The 17,386-nt window shown below is 31.0% G+C and overlaps 1 protein-coding gene and 2 long non-coding RNA genes across 3 annotated transcripts in view; 2 read left to right on the forward strand and 1 right to left on the reverse strand.

Moving 5' to 3' along the window:
• Window positions 1–17,386, forward strand: part of LOC123653483 (plasma membrane ascorbate-dependent reductase CYBRD1-like) — a 56,990-nt gene that overhangs the window by 7,187 nt on the left and 32,417 nt on the right. The window lies entirely within an intron of this gene.
• On the reverse strand, window positions 8,172–10,417 carry LOC123653486. Its single transcript, XR_006743108.1, has 4 exons — window positions 9,955–10,417; window positions 9,696–9,797; window positions 8,896–9,025; window positions 8,172–8,779 (listed from the first exon to the last, which is right to left on the reverse strand). It is a non-coding gene; the product is annotated as an uncharacterized LOC123653486 (long non-coding RNA).
• On the forward strand, window positions 10,651–11,953 carry LOC123653487. The gene is made up of 2 exons (XR_006743109.1): window positions 10,651–10,887; window positions 11,599–11,953. It is a non-coding gene; the product is annotated as an uncharacterized LOC123653487 (long non-coding RNA).

Raw genomic sequence — 17,386 nt, forward strand, 5'->3', positions numbered from 1 at the left:
TGAAGTAGATATTGTGTACATTTGAGACGAAACATTTTATCTCGTGCTTTTATTTGACACGAATGTGCTTTTTTGAATATTTCGAGAATAGAAATAGTTATACGCGTATGTAAAGAAAGCGAATGAAAATTTATTTAAAACTTCATGTGATATTAGGTACACACTTTCATTAAGATTGACGTATGTCACTGCACCAGACCTTGATCTAATCCGCGCTTCCTCTTAATAAAATAAGTGTACATCTTTGACACCCACTCGGTAATCTACTTGTAAAATAACTATAGGCTTAAAACAATAATAATACACTAGAGCTAATATACAAAAATAATAAGGCAGATATTGTTTTATACTTTTTAAGTGACAGAAAAGTTTTTTTTTTCAAATTTTTACTAAAATACTCTTTTCAACAAAATCAAGGCAAATGTTAGAATCAAAATTAGTTTTGAATAATTATGTGATAATTTTAAAATTCTGCTTCTTTTGCTTCAAAAATGTAATAATTTTAATTCCGGGTACTAAATAATGAAAAATATTTTTAATAATATAATTGCACATTATATTTCTAAATTTAAATTTAAAATAAGACGTTACAAATATTAATTTATTAACTAATCTTTCACTAAAGTCCTTCATCTGTTTTTGTTATTTTAACTCAAGTATATCGTACGTAAATATAATTAACAAACGAAAAATCATGATATATTAATAAATATAACACCGCAGAATCATTCAAATACAATTAATGCGACTATAACAAGGCTCTTATAGTTTCATTTTTAATAAATTCGTAGCTTTAAACAGAAAAATATTATTTAAATTACCCTTCTAGATTTTTCCGATTTTCTCGTTCCATTCATGCAATTACAGACCTGAAAGACAAAAGCAACGTCTGAAGTGGAAATAAAACTGAGCGTCTCAGCTAAAATATTTCCGTGACATTTTATATTCAAATCTCGGAATATCAGCGAACACAATATGGGGATGATTCGCAACGCTTCACAGAAGTTCTCTTGTTCTATTTACTTTTTTTACTACGACATTGTTGTTGTGGCATATAATTACTTTAATTACCAGTGTTATTTATATGTGTATATTTGCTTTTCTTATACGTGTATTTTGTTTCGTGATTTTGTGTCAAGGACCACTTATACGTTATGGGTGCTTTAAATCGAAATTATTAATGAAGCAACACAATGGTATCCCATTTCTAAATATTGTGATAACAATAAAATATTTACATTGTTTTAATTCATGGCTACTGGCCAATACTACCCCTTTGAAGAGATGCATTGTTTTATATAGTCTAAATATTATTGAAGCAGAACTTCTAAAGCGATATAGTTTTTATATTTTTGTATGCTCAGGGCAATGTCGTAATATTTTTTGTAATAAAAAGTTAAGAACGTTTAAACTTATAACGGACTACAATGTATGCTTAGGAGGTATGAGGTTCAACAGAGAGTCTTTTGTGTTGCTCGAGCAACGTCCCAGCACAAAATATCTGCCGTATTAGTCGGAAGGATCAGACAGGCGGAAAACCACTTTGACGTGGGTAGCCAGTGGTTACTCGAATGTGTAACACTAGATAACAAGCTCTTTTTATGTACAAAAAATATTAAATTACTTATATATTCGAACTTACTTTACTTATATATTAGAAGAAGTTCGAATTATGTTTATGTATGACTTTTTATTTTATTGAGTCGTATTTTTTTAATTATCAGTGAATAACGCACAGTAATAAAATTGAAAAGAAATTCTTATTCACATAGAGTTCGTTTAGAGCATTATAAGGCGAACTTTATAATATATAGTAAAAAAAATTCAGTCTAATAAAGATAAAATTGAATAAGAAAGTATAAGAAATATTTTCATAAAATAGAGGTAGTTTTATTTCTCTTGCTTGTCCTTAAATGATAGGATCGTGTTACACTGACAATCATCGAGTTTATTCTATGCAATTGACGAGGTCATTGGCCCGGCGGTGAGGATGGTGTAATTTGTATGTTATTACTAACTTTCCATCTAACCTGAGGGTTATTTTAACGATGGTTTCACTTCTACAGCAACACTATGTTAAACTGGGTACTTTACGTTAGAAACTAACTTAATTAACAATTGGCCATCAAAATAATTGTACACAATTATTTAAGAATTAAACTTCATGATATAATCGTTTGTTTTACTTTATTGCTAATGTTACTTTCACAAATTGCACTCATTACTTAACGTAAGTATCAATAAAAATTACGCTACGTTTTAAAAGTAAAACCTACTCTCCGCAATACTTTTAACTTACTCCGTTTCACTTTATTATAGTTTTCTTTTTGTCTTTTTATTTAACTGTAACCTCTTATTTAATTTAGTATCTGGTGAAAGAAAAGAAAATAAACAAATAAAAATAAATTGATAACAAAAAAAATAAATAAAGGCATATAGATGTAAGGGGTATATGTATGTAATTATGTATGTATTAACTGAATCGTATGAAATTAGTTCATACATCATACATATTTAGAGACTGTGTTTAAATCACGCACATCCTACTTGGTCAGGAATTCTCTAGTACTTATAGATGCTCATCTTTGTCGCTTATTATCTATTCGAGAGAGATAACTGAATGTAATTCGGTTCGGCGGTGCCTACATACAACGAAATTGGTTAATATAACCAACCTAACATTTATAATATTTTATTATTTAGCTTTTTTTTATACACACACGTACACACACACACACACACACACACACGATCGTCTGTTCCTAAAATAAGCAACTTAACGCTTGTGTTATAGGTAACAGACGACTGGTATAGCTACATATATATTTTTTTCGATAAACACATATAAATACTACATATATAAATAAATATTACACCCAGGCTCGGGGTGGGAATTGAACCCACAACCCCCGGAGCAGAAAGCAGGGTCACTACAAACTGCACCAACGGGCTTATCCAATTTACATATAACCATACAATTCATAGCTAGTTGTTTACATTTTAATGCTTATTTTGTGTGATTATACACTTACCTGCTTTTTTGTGTGATTAAACCTTATGTAATTTTTCCACGTGTAATTGTTTCTTTCGCGTGTGCTGAAAGAATCTCTTTAAAGGACTGGTACAAGTTTATACTTATGTTTCAATGAGCTGTATCTTTTATAATTCTGTACGTATTTTTATTGTATACGTATAAATTGATACATAAATTAAATAAGTGTAAAAAATGAATTTAGAAGCCAATGACACTCGGAGAATTATGTACGTTAATCCATACAACGCAAAATCCATAGGCTTAACAATTTATTTTCTTCTCCGTTAGGATTAATGGATTTTAATAGCAATATATTTTATTTACAGAACTAAAAACGTACGAAAACGTCAAAAAAATATCACGTGACCTGACAACTGCTTAATGACTTAAGATATTTGCAAATATAATAGCTTACCGAAGAACGTATTCAACCAACTCTTTGACACGGGTTCAGTGTATCATTCACGTTCTGTCAGATATTTAAAATACAGCAAAAAGGATATGTACTCACGTGAATGTTATGAGAAGATAAAAAACAAGGTCAGCTTATTAGTTGTCTTATCAAAGGAATTTTACACAAGGTACAGTAATAAATTAACTTGAAATAAGTCGGTATAATTCTGTGTAGAACAACGACAATGTTGTATAGGTATAGCTTCTAAAATAATTGTGTTTGCAGGCAAACGAAGAAAACCCGACTTCAATTATATCGACAAGTAATTAGGTACAACGTAGGTAGACGAAAACATATGTAATTACGTATTATCAAAGATTACTCCAAAAGTTGTAATCAGATATCGATGAAATTTAAATGTGACCACATGGTAAACACCGGCTTTCGATTAAATTAAAAATCATCAAATTCGGTACCCAGTAAAAAGCTATGCGGATTTTTGAGAGTTTCCCTCGATTTCTCTGGGATCCCATCATCAGATCGTGGTTTCCTTATCATGGTATCAAACTAGGGATATCTCCTTTCCAACAAAAAAATAATTATTAAAATCGGTTCATAAACGACGGAGTTATCCCCGAACATACATAAAAAAAAAATATACGGTCGAATTGAGTAACCTGGTCCCTTTTTTGAAGTCGGTTAATAAACAGTGCTTAATAGGCACGAAGTGTTATTAAGGAACATGTCATATCACTACTTTACATAATTATTTTTAAAATCTAAAGTAAAAAAAAAAAAACTTTATTCAAATAGATTCCAATTGCACCTTTAAAGCGTCATCTTAGAAATTAAAATTTTATTTATCGTTAAAAGTGAAGCTACCACCAATGCGGAATGTATATTCTGCACAGAATAATCGGCAAAAAACTCTGCAATTACTCTTATTTTTTTTTTTGTTTTATTATAAAATTGGTTATATATCTTGCTAGAAGTATAAGCCTCACTAAATCCACACATTATATCATCAATATAATCCTGCTCCGAATATTAATTCCTTTTTAATACAAACTGTAAATTTATTTAATAATTGGCAATCGTGAAATTTTTGTAGGATTTTATTAAACATACGTACGTATACAATATCCCAGAGATACTTTGCGCAGTCAGAAATTTGGAGTTACAATTTTGTCATTCCTTCTCGTGTTTATACTGCGATTATTACTATTTGTATCAAAACAATCGTTAGTGTCGTGAATATACATAATATATAATTATTATAAATACTTGTAGCAATATAATGAAATTATGACTATACTCTGTTTCTCTCGTCGTCTCCAAAATATTTGAATCAATACAACTAAAAAACCACAACTTTGTAACCATTTTCTTTTATTTTTAGGTCACCAATTTAGTGGCTTTTGCCACAATATACTTAAAACTTTGTGTAAACATTATCATAGTCAGAAATAGTATAAGTATATACTTATATTTAGACCCAGCGAAGTCAGGCAAGAGTTTGTAGATAATATCTGATTTTATAGACACGAGGAAATATGTGTGAGAATCGATTTAAAAGCGTTAGTGACAGTAAGTTGCGTTTTGATTGCCGGGTTGTAATCAGTTACGCTGTTGTTTCAAAAGCTAACCATTCGAATACACTTTCATTACCACCTTTCTCTCAGTTGACTATTTCACTTGCGATTTACATGTAACAACGATGTAAATTAATTTGTAGTTGCTTTGCAGAGTAATGTAATAGTAGTGAATGAAACGGTAGATATAGCTGAAAAACAAAATTGTTAGTTTCAGTCATTATGTTTCTATTAAAATTAAAATTCTGTGCTCAAATAATAATCAGTACGTTTCTTAGAAAAAAATGTTGGTGTGGATAAATATAATTTAGTAATTATTGTCTTTATTATTTAGGATAAATACTTAAGAACAATTTTGTAATAATGATTTTATTACTAGAAAGAAATACCTATTATATGTATTTACATATAGTGTATAGTACATATTTAATAGAACTAGCTGTGCCACACGGTTTTACCCTTGTCAATTTAAGGAAAAAATAAACTAAAGTATTATATAACTGAGGTAGGGCACAGCAGGAATTTCCTGCTCAAAATATGGAGCAGCCCGACTGGGGTAGTACCTCGACCTTACAGAAGATCACAGCTAAATAATACTGTTTTCAAGCAGTATTGTGTTCCTGTTGGTGAGTAAGGTGACCAGAGCTCCTGGGGGGGATTGGGGATTGGGTCGGCAACGCGCTTGCGATGCTTCTGGTGTTGAAGGCGTCTATACGCTACGGTAATCTCTTACCATCAGGCGAGCCGTACGCTTGTTTGCCGAACTAGTGATAAAAAAAAAAAATCTTCCTCCGTCAATGGGTTATCTAACACAAAAAAAAATTCAATCCCAATTAGTAGATCTTGAGATTAACTCGTTCATAGTAGTTTTATAATATCATCTTCATAGCGTTTACAGAGATTATCATCTTCTGTCATCTATCATCATCTATCATCTTCCTATCGTTTACATAGATTAAATAAAAGTGATATGACTACATTGTAAGATTAAATCAAGTATGAATTGAAAGAATCTAATTTTTAGGATCAAGTTATGTACGAATCGCTATTATTGAAAATATTAAACACATTTCGAATGACAAAGTGTCAATCGTATGTTATGGTTTGCCTTGTTTGACAAGTGTAAGTATTACTGCTCCATTGCAACTGACGGTATCAATTATGTCTCTGGCTATTTATATATCCATTGACGTTGACAGGAAACTCGTTTGTACCTGAATGTTAGGGTGGAGTTCAAAGCCGGAGACAAACTTGCACTGGTAGCTGATTGTTCTTGCAATCCCTCGTTATTACACGTATTTGTATATAAATGGTTTCAGATGGCTCAGTGTCTGTGAAAGTCTGGAAACCAAAACTGTAGTTAGTTAAATATTTTTAAGTTAAACTTTTTAATTTCGATTTATCGCTTACAATTGATTTTCAGATTTTATAATAACTATGAAAGATAGATAGATATTATATAAGAAAAATGAATTACTTCAAAATTTGTAACAGATTGCGCATTATTCGAATTGTTCATATAAAAGGCGAGCAAAGCGATAACTCTTACAAGAACAGCGATGCGGAACAACTGACCAGAAGACTGACTGTGTTGTGACAGTGCTCTAGTTAATACGAAATCTTTTTTTTTTGGTGCTATATCGCCGAATACTACGCAACATTTTAAATCACGAGAATACTGTGACACTTAACGGTATATGCTCTGAATCTTACCACCAGAGCTAATATTTTATACATATTTAGACGAGTTTCGTGCAGAAATATATTGAAGCTACCGTGATGTATTTTAATTATCATGCTACCATAAATGACATGAATATGCATGTGCGCACACAGAGGATTATATTTCGTTCATCATAGAGATAGTACATATTATATCCAACTATTTCTGGTCTTGATAGTCAATTTATTCGTGTCCAGTCCCATCCCGTCGGTAATTTGCATAAATTGATTGCTCTGTTCTGGTGTCTGATACGGCTCGCTAATGTTGGTACAGAGGTGCGCGGGCGCCGCCGCCTAGTTCGCAGTCGCGCGCCCCTCCGACCGACTGATACACGTTTAGCGGTAATACTTAAGGGCGTACCCTATCTGAATGACCTCGCGCGTTTCAACTCGCTTGACCGCCCCCTTCCCGCTCTTCACCTGACAACTTTTACGTATTTAAGCGCGTGAGGTAAAATAAGACATCTAGCGGATTTGTTGCGTATTATTACAACGCGCAATCATCAATCGATTTTATAGGCCGAGAGTTGATAACGCAAACAGATTAAAATACCTAAATATATTTTATTTATAATTCACTTCTAAATATATGTGAATACTAACTTTGCAAATTATTTAAATACGCTACAGAGTTAATTTGCAAATAGGGATGGACTAAAAAGAAATACCTGGATATCTATTTGTTGGTAAGTAATTTAATTAGTATAGATGTGCTGATTATAGCTTTGGCCGACTAGCCAAATAGTCGATTGTAAAGAGACCACTAGTCAGCGGGCCGAATAAATTAAAAAAAATCCTACTCTTTTTAACCGACTTCAAAAAAGGAGGAGGACCGTATATATTTTTTTATGTATGTTCGGGGATAACTTCGTCGTTTATCGACCGATTTTGATAATTCTTTTTTTTTGTTGGAAAGGAGATATCTTAGGTGTGGTACCATGATAAGTAAACTAGGATCTGATGATGGGATCCCAGAGAAATCGAGGAAAACTCGAAAATCCGCATAACTTTTTAATGTACCGATTTTGACAATTTTTGATTTAGTCGAAAGCCGATGTTTATCATGTGGTCACATTTAAATTTCATCGAGATCTGATTACAACTTTTGGAGTAATCTTTGATAATGCGTATTTACTTGACTAATTTTTTGTCTACCTGCGTTTTATTACTTGTCGATATAACTGAAGTCGGTTTTTTTTCGTTTGCCTGCAAACACAATTATTATATTGAGTACACATGATTAAACATACACTCATTGATTTAAAATTGTGATTTTTATTTTTAAATATGAATCGGTTACATTTTTGCTTTTATTTGAGTATATTTCTTAAATAATGTGTTCGGATCAATCAGTTTTTGAAGTATGCAGTCAATATAGAATTTTGTCAACTTTTGTTTTATTTCCTTCTGCCAAAAATTATCGTCTTTATTAATAATTTCGATTCTAAGCGATTCATTTTCACTGCCCCATACCGCATATATACATTTTTTGCTTTGTGTTACATGTAATTGACCTTGAATTTGGTAATACCAATTTTTGTTAATGTGGTATTGACCATTCTTATTTATTTTCCAGACGGTTATTTTTGTCTTCCTAATAGCTTCGTCTATGCCGATTCTATGCGCTGTAATGGGACATTTCACCTCAATGAGATGACGATGTTTGCCAATAACCTTGTGATTGTGGTCGTATGTATTTTCAGTGAAACTAGGCAAATTTATAGCTGACAACACTTCTTCAAGTTGTGACCGGCCACATCCTATTGCGATGGTACCAGCTACTGCACATGCATTCAAATTAATTCATAATAATATCATTTTCGATTGTAAGAGTTACGTTATACATTTTACACTGAAAAGTAAATAATGATATCAGACTATTTTGATTTTCTCCTGTTAGTATTATATCATTCGATGAATACGCTAGATGGCCATGTTTACAAAAGTTGAGTAATTTTTGAATTGAGATATGGCCACAATCTTCCTTCCGACGTGTTTATCGGATATAATTTCTTCCGGTTCCGTAGTAACAGTATACTGAAATTAAAAAAATAACTGAATCGAGAACAAAAAGTTGAACACATATTTTATTTGTTTACCAGAATGAAAATGTGAAAGGTAAAATAATACAGTGATAACTAAAATGGAAATACCTCTTTTTCTTCACTTTCTAATCCATGACAATAGGTTGAATTAAACCCATTAGTTGACTCTGCAAACTTATTCTTATGTGCCATAGGCGTAGTTAAATCTAGACCTTGTGGCACTTTTTTGAAGGTAGTCCTAGAAAAAAATATACATTTACTAAGATAATAACATATTTTACATTTTGTACACATTGAATTAAGATAACACAAAGACACATATCTACACACACATCCACGCAAACAAATACTAGTACACTTATTGCTGCATTTTTTTTTTGGTACTATATAGGTATGTTTGACACACTAAAACATACATTCATAAATAATATACATATACAAATACTTTATTCGTCGATTATAAGTAGGTCTGTCATTTCATTAGATAGTATGAATAAAGACAAAAAGAATACACAATATAACATACATACATACATACATACTTAATTACATACACACATACATATAACACACAAAACTTATACTATTACGTAATCGATGCCTACGATTAAAATGTCACTTCCTGGCTAGGTACTCATTTTTCATTTAAACTAATCCTAAGTAAAAAAAGGAAATTAAAAGAAATAAATAAAAACCGACTGCATAAAAACTGAAAAGAAAGATAAACAAGTCCAGTACTCAATCTAGATTCCTATACTGAGTACTGGACTTGATTTTAAATCACTCACAGCGATTTAAGCAGTCGGGTTCACATACCGATTTACTTTTTTTATAACCGCACCAAGTCCGCAAAGCCCAGTCAGGAAGTGTCTAATAATGCGGTGTGACTCTTAGCCTATTTTACTTACTGTGTGACATCGCAAGTTCGAAGTTGACAATTTTCTGAAGTTAAATCTTGGTTTTCTATATTTACATCGAGTTGTTGTAGTACCTGTCTTTTTCTTTGAGCTCTGTAAATAAAATAATAAGATGATTATTTATATTGTAAATTTTAGTAAATTTAATTGATATTATATTAATTTTATTAATACGTTCTATTGTATTGTAATAAACTTACAATACAATATAAAATTACGATAAAAAATCAGTACGTAATTAAGTACTTACACTGCGATTTTTATTTCCGTGAGCCTTTGTTGCTGATATCATTTCACTTTTGATACTTTCGGCATATTCAATTTACACAAGTAAACAAATAGGTAGTTATTTCGTCCTTTCGCTCGCTTATAAAACTAAATAAACAGTATTTGCACAAGCAAATAAGTAAATGCGTCCTTTCGTTCACTTGTAAAACTAAAGTGTCTACAGTGTCCTATCACACAAATGTCAAAATTGTGGGGTCAATAAAAATAAAATAATAAACAATAAATGCGCGCGCGTCGCATCAAACGACACAAGCTCCTCATACAACGGCCGAGAGGCGAATGCTCCTCGTCGCCCGCGCAGACACCCGCTTGCCCGGTTTACTTACGAAATTCAATATTACAGATTTCTCAAAAATTATCTATTTAATTGAAAAATTGGCAGACAGTATTGAAGAGTAATGCATTATTCACTACTGGTTAAAGTTTCATGTCTATGCGTTGCATAATTAGCGAGTTTATACGGATTTTAGACCAAGAAAAGCGTTCACGAAAAATTCATTTTCTCGTGATAAGGTAAATTTTTCAATATATCAGTAGACACAATTACAGATCAATTATCAAGCTAAAATATTGTCTTTAGAACTTTATTGTTTATTCAACGTTCAAGCATACTATAAGGAATGTAAAAACAGTAAATTCGGCCGGGTAGCCCCTTAATAATATCGTATGCAACCTGACAATTTTCGTACGTATCGTGCATATTAAAAAAATTAAATAGCGTAAATCGGTCGCGTCCGTGCCGCTAAAACCTGTATGTTTAATTGATAACTTCAGTCCACATAGTTGCCGCATGGCTCACGTGAAAAAAGTTGGTGATTGCGCTTATTAGTAAAGTGATTGATGAAACAATAGAATAAGACAAGATGCGTCAGAGATATCAACTAAAGCAGCGACTGTACGTATCAGTAATATTTATCATACTATGTAGCTAGTTCTTATGGCATTTGAATTACCTAGTTATATTCTTGTGATAATAACATTGATGTCAATAAATCGCCGGGAACGCTTTTAGTAAACAATGGAAAGAAAGTTACATGCATTCATATTGAAAATGTTCAAGTCTAAACAATGGCATTCCTTGGGGCGTAACGATGCAGTGCATGATAATATCCAACTTATAAAAGAGCCTTTAAAATTTTTGTGATAAAATTATGGATTTTGTAACACTGTAGGTAATGAAGCTATTAATAAACGTAGGTATCAGTCGTAATCACGATATATATGAAAAAAGATGTACGGAGAAAGCATTATGAAATAAAAACAAATAAAGTTCTTAATGGTAAACAAGCTATCTTTATAAATTCTTTACAAAACTAAAGAAAAATGTAATATTAGTGAAAAAAGATGTTAATGTGTAGAGATATTGGTACAAATATTGGAAATTCGACTAAAATATGATGTTTAGTAGTTATGTATGTTATGTTAGGTACATTGTTTGCTCTTTTTAGGCGTTTAACGTACCTGTGTTTGGAAATACGGAATCGTGTTTGACGGAAAACTTCAACGACTGTAACAACAGTAGCGCTATTATTAAAACTGATGTGATAATTCTTTAAGTATAAGTATTTGAAGATTTAACTAAAAATTCTTTTTGTTTTTGTTTCAGGTAAGTTTTGTTCCTGTCAACTTTTACGATAAAATAGAATTATTGCATTAATAAAATAAACAAAAAATATATAAAATAGCTTAAGACGACTTCTACGAAAAGAAAACAACAAATTGGAATGTAGGTTATTGTTTACTAATCGTTTTAACAGTCTATAAACTAAAAATTAAGAAGGTATTTAAAGTTTAATTAATGATATTAACAAATACAACAACGTCAAGTAAAAGTTATGATGGACATAAATCTGTAATCACTATTTCTGACGTAAACGTATTTAGTAAGTATATACGTAATATATAGAACACCTACAATTTTGGAATGCAATTAAAATAGAAAATTAAAAATAAATTCAATATTTTGTGATATATTAAAAAAAAAAAAAAAACATAAAACAGATTATTAATTTAGGATCGATTTTTTGTCATCGAGTTAAACATATAAAAAATATAAAATCAAGGTCATGTGAAAATATATGTGTGTAAATATAATAAAGATATGTTATTTTCGTCTAAGTGACCTTAATTGGTATGCGCGACGCTCCGATCTAGTCACCCAATGAATGTTGAACTAAATTAGGTATACCTACATGGCAAAAACTCATTTTAACGATATTATATACCTAATATAATAAAATAATTTACAACTAAATGAGACTAAGTAAGTGAAATATAAAAATAAATTATTGCTTGATATTAAATTAAAATGATTATAACAAATTGAAAGAGATTTTACAGTATTATAAAACATAAAGATAATTTTAGGCCAGAGCTTCAATTTCGTAGGTAATATAGAAAATTATAGGCTCGTAAATAATTTTTATACAATCTTTCGTACATTTTCTAAGGATTTTGTTTGTTTACTTGATCGTATGTCATGACTTTTAAAAGTGGATAGCGATTTTAGGAAGCCTGTTTATAAACCGTAAACCGTATGAACTTGAAATCGTAAACGGAAGTAAAGCAGCGAACTGCGACATTGTTAACCTTTTTTTACTCACATATAAAGTTACTGTTTGTATAATATGCTTTAAATTATAAAAATACTAGCTGACCCCGCAAACGTTTCTTTGTCATATACCTACGTTATTAACCCGCTTAATCCCCCCCCCCTTATATCTTAGGGGTATGAAAAATAAATGTTGGCCGATTCTCAGACCTACCCGATATGCCCACAAAATTTTATTAAAATCGGTCGAGCCGTTTCGGAGGAGTTCAATGTTTAACACCATGACACGAGAATATATATTAGAAGATTATATCTTTTTTAGTAGGTACAATGTCGTAATTATGATTATATTATAAAAACATTTATTCTGCCTAATTAAAATTAATGAAGGCGTGTAAAATGTCTATGATGAATGATAATGAGTCGCAATTATATTCAAAACGTTTTGTAGATTAAAAATGTATGCTAATAATTTATTAAAAAAAGATGTTTAAATACCGACGCCTTGCAATTGATTTGTCGGGAAAAAAAGTGTGTGTCAGCTCTGACGCACGACTGAATTTTATTTCTCATATATATTTTTTTATACTGGGAGCCTTATATGAAAATCGATTCTTAAGAAGTAAACACCAAAAAATCGTTTTGTAAATGCTATAAATAAAAATGAATCCTAACTATATGTTCGCACATAATTTTGACACCAAATTGGTTTTTTTTGCGTTCGTATTTCAAGGTCAAGGTATTTATAACAATAAAAAAAATCGTCCAAAATCTTTGACTGATAAAATATAGCGGCCGTAGGTATGAGCTTGCTGCGTCAGATAGTGTTTTATATAAATTCCATATTGAATGAAACTATTTTATTACACCATTGACTTAAATCTTTCATTTGAGTTTACCATACAATTTGCTAATAGATCCTGTAACTTCAACTATAGATATATGTCTAGTGGTTGAACATTAGCAAACCACTCACTGCGGGAATGCGGAATGGTTAGAGTGGATTCGAATTAAGAGCTAATACTGAAAGATGCTGTAATGCATGTTGTTACGAATCTACTAACTGCTCTTTTACAAGTACACATTCCTAACTATGTAAACACAATTGAGTAAACAACATTATTGTAACATTTGAATAAAAGCCTTTTGTCAATTTGAACATACGTGATTGTATGACTTAATTCAAATTCTGTGACCTGCAATGGACAAAAATGATTAAAAATATATTACACAATAAAATAATGTTTATTATGAATACATAATATATAAACGTAATATTTTAATCGAACCTGTATCTAAGTATTTTAAAAAAACATAAGCGTCAAAAATACAATTTTGAACTTTGTGTCTGAGTGCAGAAGTGCTATAGTGGTTTAATCAATTAATTAATACAGGACTATTTACGCTATATCAATTTAATTGCAAACGATTATAGAGTATGAAAGCAGTAAGCTGTTTCAATGGCTTGAATAATATAACGATTAGTTTATGTAACACGTTACACGGCTATGATATACCTATGCGAATAGAATAGTAGTCATTATTTAGGTACAGTCATTTTATACAAATCTCATAAATTTGTAATATAAATAGTAATGATCAGCGTTGCAAAAGCTACCGATTTATCGGTAGATCTACCGATTTTGGCCCTTGTCTACCGATATACCGATTTAGCAGTGCTATCTACCGAATTTTTGAATTTTCAACTAATGTAAAATAATTTTCTAAAAAAAAAGGTAAAATAATATTCTTAATACGGTAGCACTAAAAGAAAACGGTAACACAAAATCAATGCACGGGGACTTCCCGAAATTCTTCGCACCACGTCGAATATGACCGTTCAAATCCGCTGTCTAATGTACTAACACGTCATATAATAGAGTTTATTATTGTCTGGTGAGTTTACTAGGGAAAATCCCTGAAGATAACTTTCTTCGGGTTCGTTTCTTGAATTAGGTATAAGATTAGTGATGGATTATTTTTGGATTATATCGATGGATTAGAATTAGTATTCGGATTCATTATTGACATGGGAAGATTCAATTCGCATTTAACAAATTAAATGTAGTTGCGAAATTTTGTGAGGTGTTACGTGAATTCATCGCTAATTCATACTTCTTTCGCGGCAGAGCTGCGGCTTTCGCTGTAGAGTGAGTGTGTGAGTGAGAGGAGTGATATGTTTAGCGAATAAGGCTGTTGGTTTTGTAAACAAAATAAATAAATTACTTCTTTCTGTCTCCATTGTATGGACTACTTCTATAATTAATGTTTCTTAGTGATAAAACGTATTGCTTTTGAGTACTTTCTTTTTCTGTAATGTAAAATAATTATAATTATAAATGGAACAAAAATTTGCATGCCGTTTAAGGTAGATTATATGAGACATTGTAACTAATAACATCTTATGTATTAATATATTCATGAAAATAAAGAATTTGATTTAATTCAACGGAACAAATTTAAATAAATGAACGCTTTATTGACTTAAAATACTTTTGTTTTACTCCGAGTAAAAATCTACCGATTTCTACCGATTTTTCGGAGCTAAATATACCGATTTTTTATTTTACACTTTTGCAGCACTGGTAATGATGTTCTGCTGGTGTAATGTTGTAATATTTTAATATCGACAGTCTGAAACAATTTTAGTAACTGTTTTGTTTTGTTGTGTATACATTATTTTAGAAGTGCAACATAACCATATAACTATCTTATTTAAGAAGTGATTTAGTTATTTTAGGAAGACAGAATTAAATAATAGTCTTATATATAGCTGTATACTAATATTGTACGCTTCAGCCTGAAATATCCCACTGCTGGGTAAATGCCTCTTTCTCCATGTGTAGGGGAAGGATTAGAGCTTAATCCATCACGCTGCTCGAATGCGGGTTAGCGGATATATTTCAATATACATAATTATATACTTATTTTGCAAGACTTATAACAATAGTATATTTAGTCAAGTTATTTTAGGGTCTTAGAGAAAAATAATAATAACGATGGCCAAGTTAAGTTGAATATTATAAAAGCTATAAAATAGTACTCATGGGCATAAAAAAAAGAGTGTGTGTACTTATGTACGCACGTAAGAAGTTATACTTCATTGACTAGCTAACTTCACGTTGCTAACTTATTCGTTGGCTAGCTAATTTCAAGGTGTCGGTTTTTTGTGACGGTGTGTGCGCGCATCGTAAAAATTTAACCTCACCATTTTTCCCTAACGCCCCAAAAGAAGTATAACTTCAATAATACTTAACAGACCGTTAAACATAATTTTCAATTAAAGTTTTGTCAACGTTTTCGAAACGTTAACGATATAATTAAGTCACGTTTCAAGCATGTCCTGAACTGGAACAGGTTAGAAGACCATTCAGATAGATGTGAGACATTGACCGTGAACAATGTAGTACATTCGAAAAAGGAATGCAAAATACGAACCCACCTACAAACTTTTTTCATGAATATATCAATTTTTTTCAATTTTCAATAACCAAACCATGGTATAGCTATAATAAATACAAAAACCTAATTTGGTGCAATCGTCAGGAAGTTATGCGCTTGCAAACGTTTCGGCGGCGATAGATAAATCGATTAAAAGACTTTATTAATTTTTATATTTACAATTACTAGTGGTCGCCCAGAGGTCGAAATTTGACCATAATTAAAAATTTAAATTGAAAAAAAAGAAAAAAAATAATGGAAATAAAGAACCTTTTTAAAAAAATTAAATTTGACAATCAACTACAGAGAGAAATACACGGAAGTGTATGTAATGGTTTTTTTATTGGTTTAATATGTTTTTATGCATAATAAAAAAAAAAAATATTAGCATTCTGCACATCTTTTTTATATAAATTGTAAGTGTACGAAATTTTATACTCGTCCATCCGCGCAATTTTCGTAAAAAGGGGTACAAAGTTTTTGCTTCACGTATTAATATACAGATAATCAAAAAATTACGTAGTTGGACAGTGTTAAAGTAGTTAAAATTATTTCGTATATATTGCATTAATATATTTCGTAATATGATTCAACGAAACATGCTGAGTACACGTAATAAACAACGTGATTCTTGTTTTAAGTCAGCTGTATTTTGAGTGCACAAGTGTTTGAAGGTGCCACACGTTTAGTTCAATACCGTGAAATATTGTATTACCATTAAAAGGAATATTTTATATTTGTATATATGAAAACGAGACGTGTTCATGAAATATATTTACCATTTTTTGGCAAATATATATCGTTTCTGATGGCGGACTTAAAGAGACGGTAAGACTTTGTTTTGTTTGTCATTTAGCTATTTCAATTTTGGCCTAAAATAAGTTTGGCAAGTGATTCATTTTGTGGTATTAACCACGATTCAGCCAGCCATATCCCACTACTGGTCATAGGTATCTCTCTCCATGTAGGGGAAGGGTTGGAGTTGAATCCACCTACGCTACTTAACTGCGGATTGGCTGATATGAGTAGTCTTATAATTCTTTACTTATGTTCTTTTTCTTTAACAAAGTATAAGTTTCTCATTTGTAGAACTTGTTGCACAAAATGGAATCGGAGTTTTTCAATTGCTAATTAGACTCGAAAAAAATCTACTATTGCTTTTCCTAACTTTTTCACAACAGTCAACAGTCTAGAACACAATTGAGTGCCTGAATATAAATAGTTGAATATTTTTATCAAACCTCGCTCGGTTTTCTGTTTTGATCTAAAAAGCCTTTATTTATAAAACAGTTCAAAACTAGAAAACCAAACTCGCTTTTTAGTGGACCTGCGAACTGTAAATATATATGTATATAACTACAAATTCGTAGTTACGATTTGACAATGCTAGAATATATTCGAG

The sequence above is a fragment of the Melitaea cinxia genome, chromosome 5 (genome assembly GCF_905220565.1).
Source record: "Melitaea cinxia chromosome 5, ilMelCinx1.1, whole genome shotgun sequence".
NCBI lineage: Eukaryota > Metazoa > Arthropoda > Insecta > Lepidoptera > Nymphalidae > Melitaea > Melitaea cinxia.